Source organism: Hypanus sabinus, chromosome 11 (genome assembly GCF_030144855.1).
Source record: "Hypanus sabinus isolate sHypSab1 chromosome 11, sHypSab1.hap1, whole genome shotgun sequence".
NCBI lineage: Eukaryota > Metazoa > Chordata > Chondrichthyes > Myliobatiformes > Dasyatidae > Hypanus > Hypanus sabinus.
The window spans coordinates 19,511,875-19,527,705 of record NC_082716.1 but is presented as its reverse complement, the minus strand read 5'-3'; the positions used below and the strand labels follow the sequence as shown (position 1 = coordinate 19,527,705).

Sequence of the window (15,831 nt, the reverse complement as noted above, 5' to 3'; positions counted from 1 at the left end):
GCAGTGTTGCGAGCCAGTACAAAAAAAAACGAAAGAACATTAAGACAAACAAACAAATGGAGCTACTATAAAGTGCTGTCGCCTTGCACAGCGCACACCGGCCAACTGCTACTACTACTCAGCAAGTAACAAGAGTTGCTGCCTGGCCCGCTGAGTTCCTCTGGCATTTTGTGTGCGTTACTCTGGACCAGCAACTGCACAATCTTGTGTTTGGGATTTATTGTGTTATATTTTTAATAAGTCTACTTAACAAAAACATTCAGACATTAATCTCCTTTAATTATTTAGATAAATGACTAAATGTGTAAACTTATTAAAAATAATTAGATAAAACACTTGATCAGTGTACCCAATGCCTCAGTTTAGCATGTCCACATTGTGCTCTTGCTTTTATGCATTGTGGCTGGTTTGTTGTAGTTAAGTTTACAATTGAAAACAGCAAAGAAAATTGAGGTGTCAGGGAGTGCCAGCAGGGAGGGATTTTGCTGAAGTATGTACAGATTAACTCAACAGGCAAATCAGCAAACAGAAAAACGTTAGCAACAGGCAAACTTCGAATATGAGATGGACAGAATATAAACCAGATATATTGCTACCAGATTATAGAAGAGATAAAAAGAGACATTAAAAACTGAGGAAAGATTGGTAAAAATATTACTTAAAAAGATGTTCTTGTGGTACAGCATCAAGAATACTAGAAGTGAAGAATAGCGTGAAATACCAAAATAAAAAGGAACTAGTGCATTCCCAGTATATACGATGAGTAAACTCTTCTCGGGCTTCCAACTGGGTACAGGTATTGATTATAAACCCTGTCATCCCTGAAGATGGCAAAGTTTGTCATCGAAACAGCAGTTATAATCAATACCCAAATGTTTATAAGAGCCAAGAGTCCAATTAGTTGAAAGCCATAAAATGGTGGCACAGGAACAATGGGCAAATACAGCACCATTTTCTGTTTCTATACTAAATCTCAAAGCATGAAAAGCTAGATTACTCTAACAAAGTTCAAGCAAGGCCACAGAAATGTTCATCAAAATCCAGGCACACAAGAAGAGAGGGCTGAAGTTGAAAAAGTTGTGAATCACTACTGTCACAACAGGTCAACAGCAAATACCATTTCATTGGATCTTTACTCAACTATGGAAATGCAAATGCATACATCATGATGCTCTTCGTTAACTACGGCACTGTATTTAATACTATCATCTGCTCAAAACTAATCAATTAGCTCCAAGACCTAGGCCTTAATACCTCTGTGTGCATCTGGATCCTTGATTTCCTCATTTGCAGACCCCAGTCAGTTCAGATTGTGCATGAGATGTTGTTGCCAATCACTATCAGTGCATGTGCACTACAAGGCTGTGTGCTAGCCACCTGTTCTATTCACTATATACCTACAACTGAGGCTAAGCACAGCTCCAATGCCACATTTAAGTTCGCAGATGATACCACTCTCATTGATGGTGGATAAAAATCAGCTCATAGGAGGGAGATTGAAAATTTGGCTAATGATGCCATAACAACAACCTCTCACTCAATGTCAGCATAACCAAGAAGTTGATTATTGACTAACAGTAGTAAACTGGAATTTCATGAGCCAGTCCTCATCGAGGGATCCAGAGGTGGTAAGGGTAAGCAACTTTAAAATTCCACACTGCTTTCAGTTCAGGGAATCTGTCTTGATTCTGGCACCTTTACCTTCTTAGAAGTTGGAGAAAATTCAGCATGACATTTAAAACTTTGAAAGACTTTTATAGGTGTGCAGTTGCATGACAGCCTGGTATGGAAACAACAAGGTCCTTGAACGGAAAAGCTTACAAAAAGTAGTGAATACATTCTGGTCCAGGCACGGGCAAACTACGGCCCACGAGCCATATGCGGACCGTTAAGCTTTTTAATCCGGCCCGCAGAACTTGATGAAATTATATTAATAAACCTTGTTAACGTTTTTTCCCCGCAATTCTGGCGTTTTCCCAATAGATGATGCACTCTATATACATTTGTGGCGACCCATTTCCTGGCACATCCGAACCAGCTCACAATTAGCCAGCGTTCCGGCTAAGGGAGATAGCCTGCGGGGATTTGCGAGCACAGAGCTTTGGAGCCTCTGCGCAGGGGGGCAGGTTGAGGGTGGCTTAAAAGTGAGGCTGGGGATTTCGAATAAAGTTTTTTTCTTCGACTGCAGTTACCGACTCCGTGTCGTAATGTTAGCGCTGCATGTAGCACACCGCTACAAATTCACCTTTGTTGAGGTGCAGCGTATTACTCCACATTTGCACTTTACTCTTTGTTCAGCTCGACCTATTTGTGTGAACAGGCGTTCAGCGTCATGAACATCAACAAAGCCAGCCACAGATCCAAGTTAACTGACCAACACCTCAGATCCATCCTGAGAATCGCCACAACAAAACTAAATCCAGACTTTGATGCGCTGGCTAAAAAGGGAGACCAACAACACTGTTCCCACTGAAATTAAAAATAAGTTTCTTCGTTGTGTTATGTAAAAAATGCATTTGAAAATATTTTTTTCAATAAGCCTTACATGTTACGTATCATTTCTGTTAAGTGATGGACATGAGTAGTGCGCAGGTGCACGTACGTTTTCAAAATAAAAAATGCACTCCAGATCAAATAACGCGCTCCGCATACTGGCGCGCTCTCACTGTTCTGTCATTGTGCGGGTCGTTGTTGAGTTTTGGCACAGGGGACAATTGAATAAGAAGAAGCAGGACAAGTAGACCTGCATATCCTACCGATTTTGAAATAAAGACAGTCAGGAGGAGAGTGATGATGATAATATCTTGAAGGATAACAGAATTTTCAGTGCTTTAAAATAATAACTGTTACTATTAAAAAAAGCTGTATTTTATTCATTTAATTTTCAGTGTTTTAAAAATCATTTCAATAAATAGCTAAATACCATGGGACTGATATTTTGTTGTAATGCATTTGTTCATTTTCAATTAAAATTAAAGCACGTTTTCTACATATCCCATGATATTTTATTTTCTCTTATGAGGTGTATTACCAAAACACTCCGTCCATCTGCTCCTGGTCCGGCCCCCCTGTCAAACTTTAGAACCCTTTGTGGCCCTCAAGTCAAAAAGTTTGCCCACCCCTGTTCTAGACCGTCACAGGTAAAGCCCTCCCTGCTGTTGAGCACATCCAAAAGGAGCTGTATTGCAGGAAAGCAGCAACCATCATCAATTTTCACCAACTGGGCCACACCCTCTTCTCACTGCTACCATCAGGAAGGAGTCTCAGGACTCACACCACTGAGTGAAGGAACAGTTAATACTCCTCAACCATCAGGCACTTGAACCAGAGAAGATAACTTCACTCAACCCAACACTGAAATGTTCCCACAACCGATGGACTCACTTTTAAGGACTCTTATATAACCATATAACAATCACAGCACGGAAACAGGCCATCTCGGCCCTCCTAGTCCATGCCGAACTCTTAATCTCACCTAGTCCCACCTACCCGCACTCAGCCCATAACCCTCCCACTCCTTTCCTGTCCATATACCTATCCAATTTTACCTTAAATGACACAACTGAACTGGCCTCTACTACTTCTACAGGAAGCTCATTCCACACAGCTATCACTCTCTGAGTAAAGAAATACCCCCTTGTGTTTCCCTTAAACTTCTGCCCCCTAACTCTCAAATCATGTCCTCTCATTTGAATCTCCCCTACTCTCAATGCAAACAGCCTATTCACGTCAACTCTATCTATCTATCCCTCTCAAATTTTTGAATACCTCGATCAAATCCCCCCTCAACCTTCTACGCTCCAATGAATAGAGACCTAACTTGTTCAACCTTTCTCTGTAACTTAAGTGCTGAAACCCAGGTAACATCCTAGTAAATCGTCTCTGCACTCTCTCTAATTTATTGACATCTTTCCTATAATTCGGTGACCAGAACTGCACACAATATTCTAAATTTGGCCTTACCAATGCCTTGTACAATTTTAACATTACATTCCAACTTCTGTACTCAATGCTTTGATTTATAAAGGCCAGCATTCCAAAAGCCTTCTTCACCACCCTATCTACATGAGACTCCACCTTCAGGGAACTATGCACTTATTCCTAGATCTCTCTGTTCCTCTGCATTCCTCAATGCCCTACCATTTACCCTGTATGTTCTATTTGGATTATTCCTGCCAAAATGTAGAACCTCACACTTCTCAGCATTAAACTCCATCTGCCAACGTTCAGCCCATTCTTCAAACCGGCATAAATCTCCCTGCAAGCTTTGAAAACCCACCTCATTATCCACAACACCTCCTACCTTAGTATCATCGGTATACTTACTAATCCAATTTACCACCCCATCATCCAGATCATTTATGTATATTACAAACAACATTCGGCCCAAAACAGATCCCTGAGGCACCCCGCTAGTCACCGACCTCCATCCCGATAAACAATTATCCACCACTACTCTCTGGCATCTCCCATCTCGCCACTGTTGAATCCATTTTATTACTCCAGCATTAATACCTAACGACTGAACCTTCTTAACTAACCTTCCATGTGGAACTTTGTCAAAGGCTTTGCTGAAGTCCATATAGACTACATCCACTGCCTTACCCTCGTCAACATTCCTCATAACTTCTTCAAAAAACTCTTCATCATGACTCTTCATCTCATGTTTTCAATATTTATTGTTTTTTTAAATATATTTTGCACATGGGTTGTTTTTCTGGCTTATGTGCAGTTTTTCATTGATTCTATAGTGCTTCTTTATATCTACTGCGAAAGCACAGAAAGAAGAATCTCCTGGTTCTATACGGTGACATATAGAGTACTGTGCAATTTTTTTTACTTTTATATACACACACACATATATATATATATATATATATAAAAAACACACACACACACAATACACTGTCCTGTGCTATCACCAGTGGGATCATCAGTTGATCTGGCACCTGTCTTCAGGAGTTTCCTGAAGCTTATGATCAAGACCCCCTCGAGGTGGTGGGCCACCAGTACTAAAGCACCACCTCCTACTGGTGAGCTTAAAAACCTGGCATCTGCCTCTATCAGAGTTTTTGGTTGCTTTCATCCAACAGATAGTCTACTCTTCAGGTAACTATGCAACTACTGAAGGGTTTGCAAAAGATGGATACACTGTCCGATTACCTGCCCCTCTGGACATACTTGGTCCACATCCATGATGATCCTGTCTCTGCTGCCTCATATGATGATATATGTGAGTGATGATAAACCTGATTCTGATTTGGGTCTAAACTGTGGACTGAAAGCGGAAGGTGACAGGAAGGAGGGAATCATGGCTGGGAAAAGGGGAAGGGAGAGAGGAGGAGTGGAAGCACCAGAGAGACATTCTGTAATGATCAGTAAACCAGTTGTTCAGGATCAAATGACTTTGCCTAATGTCTCAGGGGTGGGTGTGTCTGCACCCATGCCACCCTGGCCCTGGCACCCCTTCTCTGCCACCTGTCCCACATCCATCCTGCGGCACTCCACCCTCCTTTGCACCTGTCACAGTTACAAACCCGCTCTTCGCTCCACTGACGAATACAGTACTGTGCACAAGTCTAGGCACCCTATATGTGCCTAAGACTTTTGCACAGTTCTGCATGTACCTTGATAATAAAGTTACTTTGAAATTTGAATATTAAAGCAAGGTTACTTTCTGGAAAGTAGTGGTGCAAGCGAATTGTACAAATATGCCAAGGCCATGGAGCTTCAACAAATTTCCTGGGCCTGAATTGACAGTTCAGAAACTCTTTAGAAGTTGGGATTCAGCAGAATGAGGCAAGAATGTGACCCAGTGCACACTGAGAAGACTCATACAGAAGAAATACAGTAGATGTAGAGGTAGGGGTCAGATGGAGATTATGTTATTAATGAGGTTACTCTGAGACAGCAGACTCAAAGGGTCAAATGGTTTCCTTCTATGCCAATGATATATGATGATTAAGAGGACATTCCCCTGTTGTAGAAATGAGAGGCCTCTAAAGTATGGGTTTTGTACTTAAGCCATAAAGAGCTACAGTTGCATGCAAAAGTTTATGAACCCTTTGCAATTACCTGGTTTTCTGCATTAATTACTCATAAAATATGGTCTGATCTTCATCCAACTCACAATAATTGACAAACACAACCTGTTTAAATTATAGACAAGTTCCTCTCATCTCAAAATGTTGACGTTTAATGACAATCATACACATCTGTTACCAAAATGAACATTTACAAATAAAATCCCATTAATACACTTCCAGCAACCCATTGTCTACCCGTGCTACATGCTGATCTTCTGTTCTCCATCCCCTTTAATCCACATCTGATTTCAACGCGAACCTGGCGCCATCCCAACAACAAACGAGGGGCCAGCGCTTTGTTACCGGAGCGGCCATACTGAACCCCAAACAACGCCGCCGGTTACCGGGCTGTGCCCGCTTTTCCGAGCCCGCCGTGCGCCGCCAGTCCCTTACCGGTCACCACAAGCCCTCACTGGGCTGAATCCACGCTTCAGAAAGCCCCGAGCGCCGCCGCCATCGCTCCTGCAAACTCCCCGCCGAAACTGACGCCGCCACGCTCCGCAATCTGTATTACGCATACGCGTCGTCGCCCAGGACTCTGTATAACGCATTTCAGAACGCCTGCTCTGGGGCATCTGGTGAAGTGGTTCTGTGCCTGTCACCCTTCGACACCACTGGAAAACACAAATCGCTCTCCACGGATCGGGGAAAACTCCCACGATGAAATTCAATCCCAAATCGAATTTATTCTCAATATGCACAAAGTATGTTGAGTTACAGGTACAATGACAAACTTCAACGCGCTTTAATTAATACACCGAAAATGGATTTTAATCTATCTTCGTAGGAGTTCGTGTAACCAGACCGCATCAGGTCTCTCCATTGGCGGTTAGATTACCTCCCTCAAGGGGAAAGGCTTGGTTACAGGTTGTCCGAGGCATCTCCTTTTGCTTGAGTAGTATTGGCAGACACATCAAAGTTCAAAGTAAAGTTTCTTATCGGAATACAGTATATACATGTCACTACATACAACCCTGAGTTTCTTTTTCCTGCGGGCATATTCAGCTGTTACACTCATTCCAAAAATGTGTTTGGACGGCATTTCAAAGAAACTGATATCCAACTAAGAACACGTACTGGGGAAAAAAGATAACTTCTGTAGGAATGACATTTGTTGCAGTGAAATACAACAACCAACAAGCCACATTGGGCTTGTATGTAGTAAAATCAAGAGGGCCATCATTGTGGGGAAGTGATTGCTGAGACAAGGATAACTTGATTGGAGATCCATCCACTATTTGCATGCCACATCCCCTGCAACAGAGTCGACTGATAACGAAATGAGAAAGGTACTGGATGACTCCACAGCAGTGTTCAAGGTACTTGGAAAACTCAAACACATCAAGGGTAAAATAGTGTTAAGTGAAAATGCCACACAAATTTTACAAAGTCTGTCTAGTTCCTTGTACCATCCATGATAAAGTAGCCAGTGAGCTAGATCGCATGGAGGCAGAAGGAATTCTTTCCACGGTTGAGTGGAGCCCATGGGCAAGATCAGTTTTCTCAGTAGCCAAGAAGAATGGATCCTCTTCTATCCTGTGGTTATTTTAAGGTTACTAGATAGAAGGGGATCCAAAGTCTTTCTCACCATAAACACTCAAAAAGGGTGTTATTGCTATGATAGGCTTATTTCTGGAGTAGCATTTGCACCTGCACTCCGGCAGAAAGCTATGGACCACGTGCTGCAAGGCTGCCCAGGTGCTCAGTGTTACCTGAATGACTTCATTGTTACTGGTAAGTATGACAAGGAACATCGTCAAAATCCCATGATAGTGTTAAATGGATTGGAAGATTATAGAGCACAAAGCAACAAGTGTGAATTATTTAAACCAAGCATCGATTACTGTGGTCACACTATTGATGCACAAGGATTACACACGTATGGTGAGAAAATACAAGCAGTGGTCAAAGGACATCACGGAGTTGTGGTCTTTTTCTTAGGATTTGTCAATTACTATAACAGGTGCCTGTCCTCCATGTCTTGAACTCATTACGACAGATCCGAAAGAAATGGCAATGGACAAAGCAGTGTGAGATAGCTTGAAATGATTATGTCAGAGACTGTATTCGCACATGACGATCCAGATCTTCCAGTGAAGCTTCCTTGTGACCTTGTGCCTTATGGTTTAGGTGCAGTATGTCAGGTGTTATTTATGAATGATAGAAGTGAATGCCATACAGCCGTGGCATCATGTTCCCTTACTGCTGGGGGAGGAAAATTGCACTCAGATTTACAGAGTGGTCTTAATGCTGGTTTGGGGTGTAAAATGTTTCAACTAGTACTTGTATGGGAGAAAGTTTACCCTCATTACTGATCAACCACCAGTGTCCATTTTCAATTCAGAGAAGGGTGTTCCACTAACAGCAGCAAAACAAATGCAGAAATGGGCTCTATCTCTTGGAGAACACAATTACAATATCAAATTCAAGTGAATAACTTATGATGGAAATACTGATAGGTTGTCCTGTTTACCCTTGAAAAAGAAATACTTGAAAAATTTACAAAAGAGGACACTCCTCTTCATATATTCTCTCTTATGCAAATTGAAAGTCTCCCAGTTACTGCAGAGATCATACAAAGGGAAACCAGAAAAGAACCCACACTGTCCCATGTCCTCATGGCAACCCTAAATGGCTGTAATGTGCAGCAGAAACTCCAATTCCCTCATTTTCAATAGCGCCGGGATAAACTGTCCTTGGACAGAGGTTGCCTTATGTGAAAGTTGGCAGTTGTACCATCCAAGCTGAGAGCTGAAGTGTTGGAGGAGCTCCATGCCAGCCATCAAAGTGTGGTCAAAGTGAAAACATAGGTTCAAAGTTTTGTCTGGTAGCCTGGGATAGATCAGCAGATCGAGAAGCTTGCCATGCAGAGTTCGGGATGCCACTTGTCCAGAGAAAAGGTATTCAGAGCTGTCAACCATTTCCTGCAGTCGCAGAGTGAACTCCTACAACTACCACGGAGGAGGCCTCAGAACCTGCAAGTCTCACCTGCCAAGCAGAGTGGACACTTCCCAACCTTGCCAAGAAAGCCATTATCCCACAAGACTGAGAAATCCTCCCTAGCGATTAAGTCTTGAATTAAGGCTTGAATGAGGTAATTTAAAATTTACTATGCAGTGAGTGAATATATAATAGTTCTATTGTATAATATATGGTTCATAGATTATATACTGTACAATTTATTATATAAATTCTGTATTGAAGTGGAGTTTATAGCTAATTAGGAAGGAATGTTGTGTACTTAATATTTCAATAGTATTTGAGTAATATTGTAAATATATTATTTGATTTAGCATTCCTGTTCATTTAAATAATTAATTATGGGTTACAAGTAAAAGTATATGAATGGCTAATGTCATCATGCCACCATGTCAACACACTTAAAGTAAAAGCCTGTTTTCTCTGGGCTGCTACCTTTTTCTTTCAATTTAGTTCTATGTTTTGGAGTTACAAAACATAATAGTCTAACTATTTCCATTTGAACTGGAAACCAGCTACCGAGTTCAATGAATATAATTTTAAATTCAGCAGTATGGTACACTTGCAGGTGATTACATAATAAATTTCTTTTCACTTTAGTAATCAAATGTATGAAAGAGTAACAATAATGATTTAGATCATATTCTTGCCACTGTCTATAAGAGGTCTGTACATTCTGTGACTGCATGTGTTTCCTTCAGAAGCTCCAGTTTCCTCCCACAGTCCAAACATCTACCAGTTAGTAGGTTAATTGCTTTTCAGATTTTCAATGAGAAACTGAATAAAAACATGGAAAAGAAACCTTGTGCCCCCTTGAAGTTACATTACCTAGAATGAAACAGGAAAAGCTCACTGTTTCCAGCAGATTTTATAATTCATTTAATTTTCTGAAGAAAACGGATAACTAAAGATAACATTTCCCATGAAGCACTGACTCTGAAAATGACCCTGACTCATAATGCTAATTGAAAGCAAAAGCGAAACAGATATGGAAAAAAAATCCCTATATGACATATTGAATCCCATTCTTTTAAAGGCTAGAACTTCATTCAATAAAGATTATGCAAAATGTTCAACTTGCTTGTATAACATATATGTCACCTCAGATGCACACTGATTTTAAACATGAGTTAACTTGACTTAAAAAAATAAAGTAAGGAAGAATATTGGGGATCAAGTTAAACATTTTTTAAATTGATATCACCACCTGGAAATTCTATTCATGCTCCACCAGCTGGTCATCTGTACTGAGTTTATAAACTATTTATATGTCAGTTTATGTCATACTCTGAATAGAAAAGCAGAAACTTGTGGTGAGGTAAAATGTTTGACTGTAATTGAGTGATAATTTATTTAGACACTGCATAATAACTCACAGTAATATAGTGAAACATATACATTTTCCAACTAAATTCAAACTATTTGCTTTGGACAGAGAAATTTGTATGCCAATTGTTGCCAACAATCTCATTGAAATAACTGGCCTAAATTATTCACGCTCACTTTACATGACATAAGACCATAAGACTCTGGAGGAGAATTAGGCCATTTGGCCTTGACTGAATATTTTTCTCCATAAGACATAAGACCAAAAGACACAAGACACAGAGTTAGGCCATTTGGTTTTGCCATTCCATCACAACTGATCTATTATCCCCCTCAACCCCATTCTCCTGCCTTCATCCGATAACCTTTGACACCCCGACTAATAAACCGTTTCAAGATCTGCAAGTGAGGATACAGTACTGGAAAACCGTGGAAGTTTTGTGCTCATCCTAAGAACTAAAATGTAATTTGCATTACAAAAGTTCAAGTCTTCATAACAACATGTTTCTATTAAATAGACTGCAGTAGCACATTTATTGAAACCAATTGCGAATAATTAATTGTACTGTACTCTCAATAGTGTCTTAACTGGTTCCACTATAATATTGCTAATCAAATTTTACTTTAGCTCTAATTAATTAGGATGGATTAAGTTTATTCATTTTATGAAATGCATCTTATTTAAGATATAGTGAATGGTGGAAACACTCACCAGGTTAGGCAGTGTCTTCAGAAAGAAAGAAGGGTGAAGCTCCTTCATCCAGAGCCTGACATCAGTAATGGAAAAGTTATTGGAAGGTATTCTAAGAATATGAATATTTGGATAGACATGGACTGATCAGGGATGGTCAGAATGGTCTTGTGCATGGTTGGTCACATCTAACCAATTTTATAGAGTGTTTCAAGGAAGTTACCAAGAAAGTTGATGAAGGCAAGGCAGTGGATGTTGTTGACATGACCTTTAGCAGGGCATTTGAAAATGTCCCACATGGGAAGTTGGCCAAGAAGGTTCAGTCACTCAGCATTCAAGATGATGTTGTAACTTGGATTAGACATTCACTTTGTGGGAGAATCCAGAGAGTGGTAGGAAATGGTTGCCTCACTGACTGAGGAGAAACTTCTTCGCTCAGAGGGCCATGAGAGTGTGGAACGAGCTGCCAGTGTAGGTGATGCATGCAAGCTCGATTTCAACATTTAAGAGAAATTTGGATAGGTACATGGATGGTAGGGGTATGGAGGGTCCAGACAGGGGTTGACAGGAGTGGGCAGTTTAAATGGTTCAGTCCAGCTAAGTGGGCTGAACGGCCTGCTTCTGTGCTGTACTTCTCTACGATTCTAAGTCTCTCTCAGAGAAGGAGATGCTTTTTGTCTCTTGCAGCAATAAGCTAATACAATTCACCCATGCAGATTCAAGTATTTTATATGTAATTGAAAATTAAAAAAAAACTGTCCAAAATCTGAAATAAAAGCAGATGCACAGTGACTGGTTGCATCACAGCCTGGTATGGAAACACCAATGCCCAAGAACGAAAGAGTTGACTAAAGGTGGCAAATCACACCAATCTCTCCACCATTGAGCACATCTACAAGGAGCACTGTCACAGGAAAGCAGCATCCATCATCAAGGACCCTCACCATACAGGCCATGCTCTCTTCTCACTGCTGCCATCAGGAAGGAGGTACAAGAGCCTTACCTCCTGTACCAACAGTTTCAGGAAATGTTAATACCCTTCAACTATTAGGCTCCTGAACCAGCATGGACATTTTCATACTGAACTGATTATTCAACACAACTTATGGATTCACTTTCGAGGACTCTTCAGAACTTGTTCTCTCTGTTATTTATTTATTACCGTTATTTTGTACTTGCACAGTTTGTCTTCTTTTGCACCTTGGTGGCTTGTCAGTCTTTGTGTGTAATTTTTCATTGATTCTATTGTATTCTTCATTCTACTTTGAATGCCTGCAAGAAAATGAATCTCAGGGTAGTAAATAATAAATTTACTTTGAACTCTGAACTAAAAACAGAAAATACTAATAAAACAGGAAAAGTTGGTTTGCTGAAAATGTTGGATTAATTATTCAGTTAAAAAGGGCAGAAAGGAGTTTTCCTTGAGATCTTCATAGCTGCAATTGAACTCTCCTGTCAAAATACTGTTCCATGGAATTCAATGGAATTGATTTACAAAAGTAGGTCACAAGTGCAACTGATACTTTAATGTGATGGCTAAAGTGCAATAAGTCCAGGAAATGCAACAGTAACTTCTGGACTGTTTTTGTACAAACCAGAGACCAAAAAGAGCTGCACGTCCTCACACTGTGGCTGCAGGTCACAGATGCGGTAGCGCAACCACATTTTATACTTTTAAAGTTCGAAGTAAATTGATTATCAAAACCAGAAGACCCACGCTCAACATTTTAGCAAAGCTTCTTCCACTCTGCTATCAGATTTCTGAACAGTCCATGAAATCATGAACACTACCTTGCATCCTTGCAAGTGGAACAAGTGTACTTCTTCCACCCCTCCTCCCACCTTCTTGTCTAACTTTTCCCTTTCCTTTCCAGTCCTGATGAAGAGTCTTGGCCCAATTTTTTTTCTCTCTCCTCCTCCACTCCCACCCCTCCCCTGAGTTATTGTCCCTCAACCCCATTCTCATGCCTCCTCCCCCTAACAACCTGGCTTCCACAGCCATCTGTGGCAATGAATTTCATGGATTTTCCACCCTCTGGCTAAAGAATCATAATCCCTGTTCTAAAGGATGTCCTTGTATTCTGAGGCTTACACACAGAATAGATGCTGTCTGACCTACTGTATTTGTCCAGCGTTTTGTGTGTATTACATATGTTATTGTTTGAAACACACACAAGATGCTGAAGGAATTCAGCAGGCCTGGGTGCATCTATGGAATGGAATAAACTGTCAATATTTCTTTTCCTTTTTTTCCTTAAATGCTGCTTGACCTGCTGAATTCCTTCACCAGCTCATTTTCTGTTTCAGGTTCCAGCATCAATAGTCCATTATGTCATTCATCCGATGAAGGGTTCCATATCTCTTTCCACATGTGCTGCCCAATCTGCAGAAAACAATCCAATTTTTTTGTGTGTGTTATTTTATGAGGGTGGCTGCTGGGTTCATTGTCCTTTATCAATTATATAAATGGTTGTGATTTGGGTATTAGATGTATCATTTATATATTCACATCAATATTGTATAAGATATTGGGAAACAAAGATTGTGCAAGTTCTTTGCAAATGAATGTCAGCAAAAGATTAGCATAGATGCATTTAAGGGTAAGTTAGATAAAAAAAAATTTTTCTGCTTTTATTTCCAGACTTTCAGCGTCTACAGCTCTTTATTTTGATTTCCCTCTAATAGAGGGGCATAGCTTTAAGGAGGAAAAATTAAAGGAATCCTAAGAGGCAAGATTTTTTTTTTTACAAAGCAGGTTAAAGGCATCTAGAAAATGCTGTCAGAGATTGTGTAAGCAGGTAGTATAGCAATAATTAAATGGCATCTACACAGCCGCATGAACAGGCTGGGAAATGGAGAGATATAGATCATGTGTAGGCAGATAGAATTAGTTTAAACTGGCATCATGGTTGGCAAAGACATTGTGGGCCAAAACGCCTATTCTTATGTTCTATGTTCTATACTAATCCAAGTTTATTCTCCACATGTTCCCATCTACACCGCAAGATTCTCATAATTACTCATGCACTGGGACAATTTACAATGGCCAGTTACCTACTAATCGGTATATCTCTGGGACAGGAGAGCAAAGGCTGGTGATCTCAGGGAGTTGATGCAATGAACGTACTGACAGGATTGGAAGTCAGGATTGCACCTGGGTCCCTGGAGTAGAGGGCCAGTAACTCTACTAATGTCACTGAGCTGGGCATGTAGAGATGACCACATCACTCAACCCCATGGGAGTGACTGGGTAACAAACTGGTTCTATAAAGCAGGAAACATCCAGACCATGCTCTCTTCTTGCTACTGCCATCAGGAAGGAGATGGAGGAGCCATTGGTCCCACACCACCAGATTCAGGAATAGTTATTACCCCTCAACCATCAGGCTCCTGAACCAGAGGGGATAACTTTGCTCACCCCAACACTGAACAGATTTCACAACCAACGGACTCACTTTCAAAATGTTGACTCTATTTTTTTCCATCGATGATGCCTGACCTGCTGAGTTCCTCCACATTGATATGTTCTTGATTATTAAGGGTGTCAAAGGTTATGGAGAAAAGGCAGGAGGATGGGATTAAGAAGAATAATAAATCAGGCAAGATAAAATGGCAGAAGTGTTTAATGGGCTAAATGGCCTATTTCAGTTCCCATGTCTTAAGAAAGAAAATATGTTGACTGGTTGACTGTTTATTCCCCTCCATAGATGCTGCCTGACCTGCCGAGTTCCACCAGCATTTTGTGTGCATTGCAAAGGAAAAGAAATGAAAGGTGTATGCTGGTGAAATGAATTGCCTGTTTCCTTGCTGAAAAGTAATAACTCACAAAATTTTGTTTTGTGGGTTGTGCTGGCTTGCTGCTGGTACAAAATAATTACCATCTCTGCTGGAACTAATTTCTCTTTGTAGAGAGAGGACTAATAGCAACACTACAAAAGTTACAAATTGGTACAAGCTCAGTGAAAAAATCTAGAAGGAATTTCTGTCTTCCAAGTTTGTCATTCAGATGTCGGGTTCAATGAAAACATAACTCCAGCTGTTTCCACTACAGAAACATAATTTTCTGAAAAAAGTAATATAAACTTCCTGGTTGTTATCCTCAAGGGTAATCAAAACATCACCACTCTCTACAAGCACTATACAAACAAAGTGCGAGGTGAAAATGATGTTGAATGGTACAAAAACAAGGTTGGGAAATGGGAACAGCTGGAACTGCAAAGCAAACTTGTCAGCATTGGGGGGAGAAAGAGTTAGACTAATGCTCTGATTGACACCTCCATTCAGGATTTGTCCTTCAGAAATTAACTCATCCTGCTGTTTAAAATGCTATTGGATCTGTTCTGTTTCATATTTCCACTGTTTGTGCTTCACTTTGATACCACTCAATATCCTAACTGGTAACTTACATACATCCAGTGGCCACTGTATCAGGTATCTCCTGTAGCTAATAAATTGGCCACTGAGGGTATGTTCATGGTTCTCTGCTGCTGTAGCCCATCAACTTCAAGGTTCAACATGCTGTGCTCTCAAAGGTGCTCTTCTGTTATATATATTGGATATATGGGAGGCAAGGTTTAAGGGTCAGCACAATGTTGTGGGCCAAAGGGCCTGTACTGTGCTGTATTGTTCTATGTTCTATGTTCTAAACTGTTTTTCCCAGAGAGCGGTGAATCTGTGGAATTCTCTGCCCAGGGAAGCATCTGAGGCTTCCTCACTAAATATATTTAAGATGCAGTTAGATAGGTTTTT

The 15,831-nt window shown here is 40.6% G+C and overlaps 1 protein-coding gene across 4 annotated transcripts in view; it reads right to left on the bottom strand.

Annotated features, from left to right (window-relative positions):
- cdc7 (cell division cycle 7 homolog (S. cerevisiae)) overlaps positions 1–6,588 on the bottom strand; it is a 116,353-nt gene extending 109,765 nt beyond the window's left edge. For 3 of the 4 annotated variants that reach the window (XM_059983873.1, XM_059983876.1, XM_059983875.1), the window contains exon 1: positions 6,480–6,588. The gene's annotated coding sequence lies outside the window, so the exon portion shown is untranslated. The remainder of the gene's footprint in view (positions 1–6,479) is intronic. The other variant, XM_059983874.1, reaches the window with a different exon arrangement.
- Between the last annotated feature and the right edge of the window lie 9,243 nt (positions 6,589–15,831).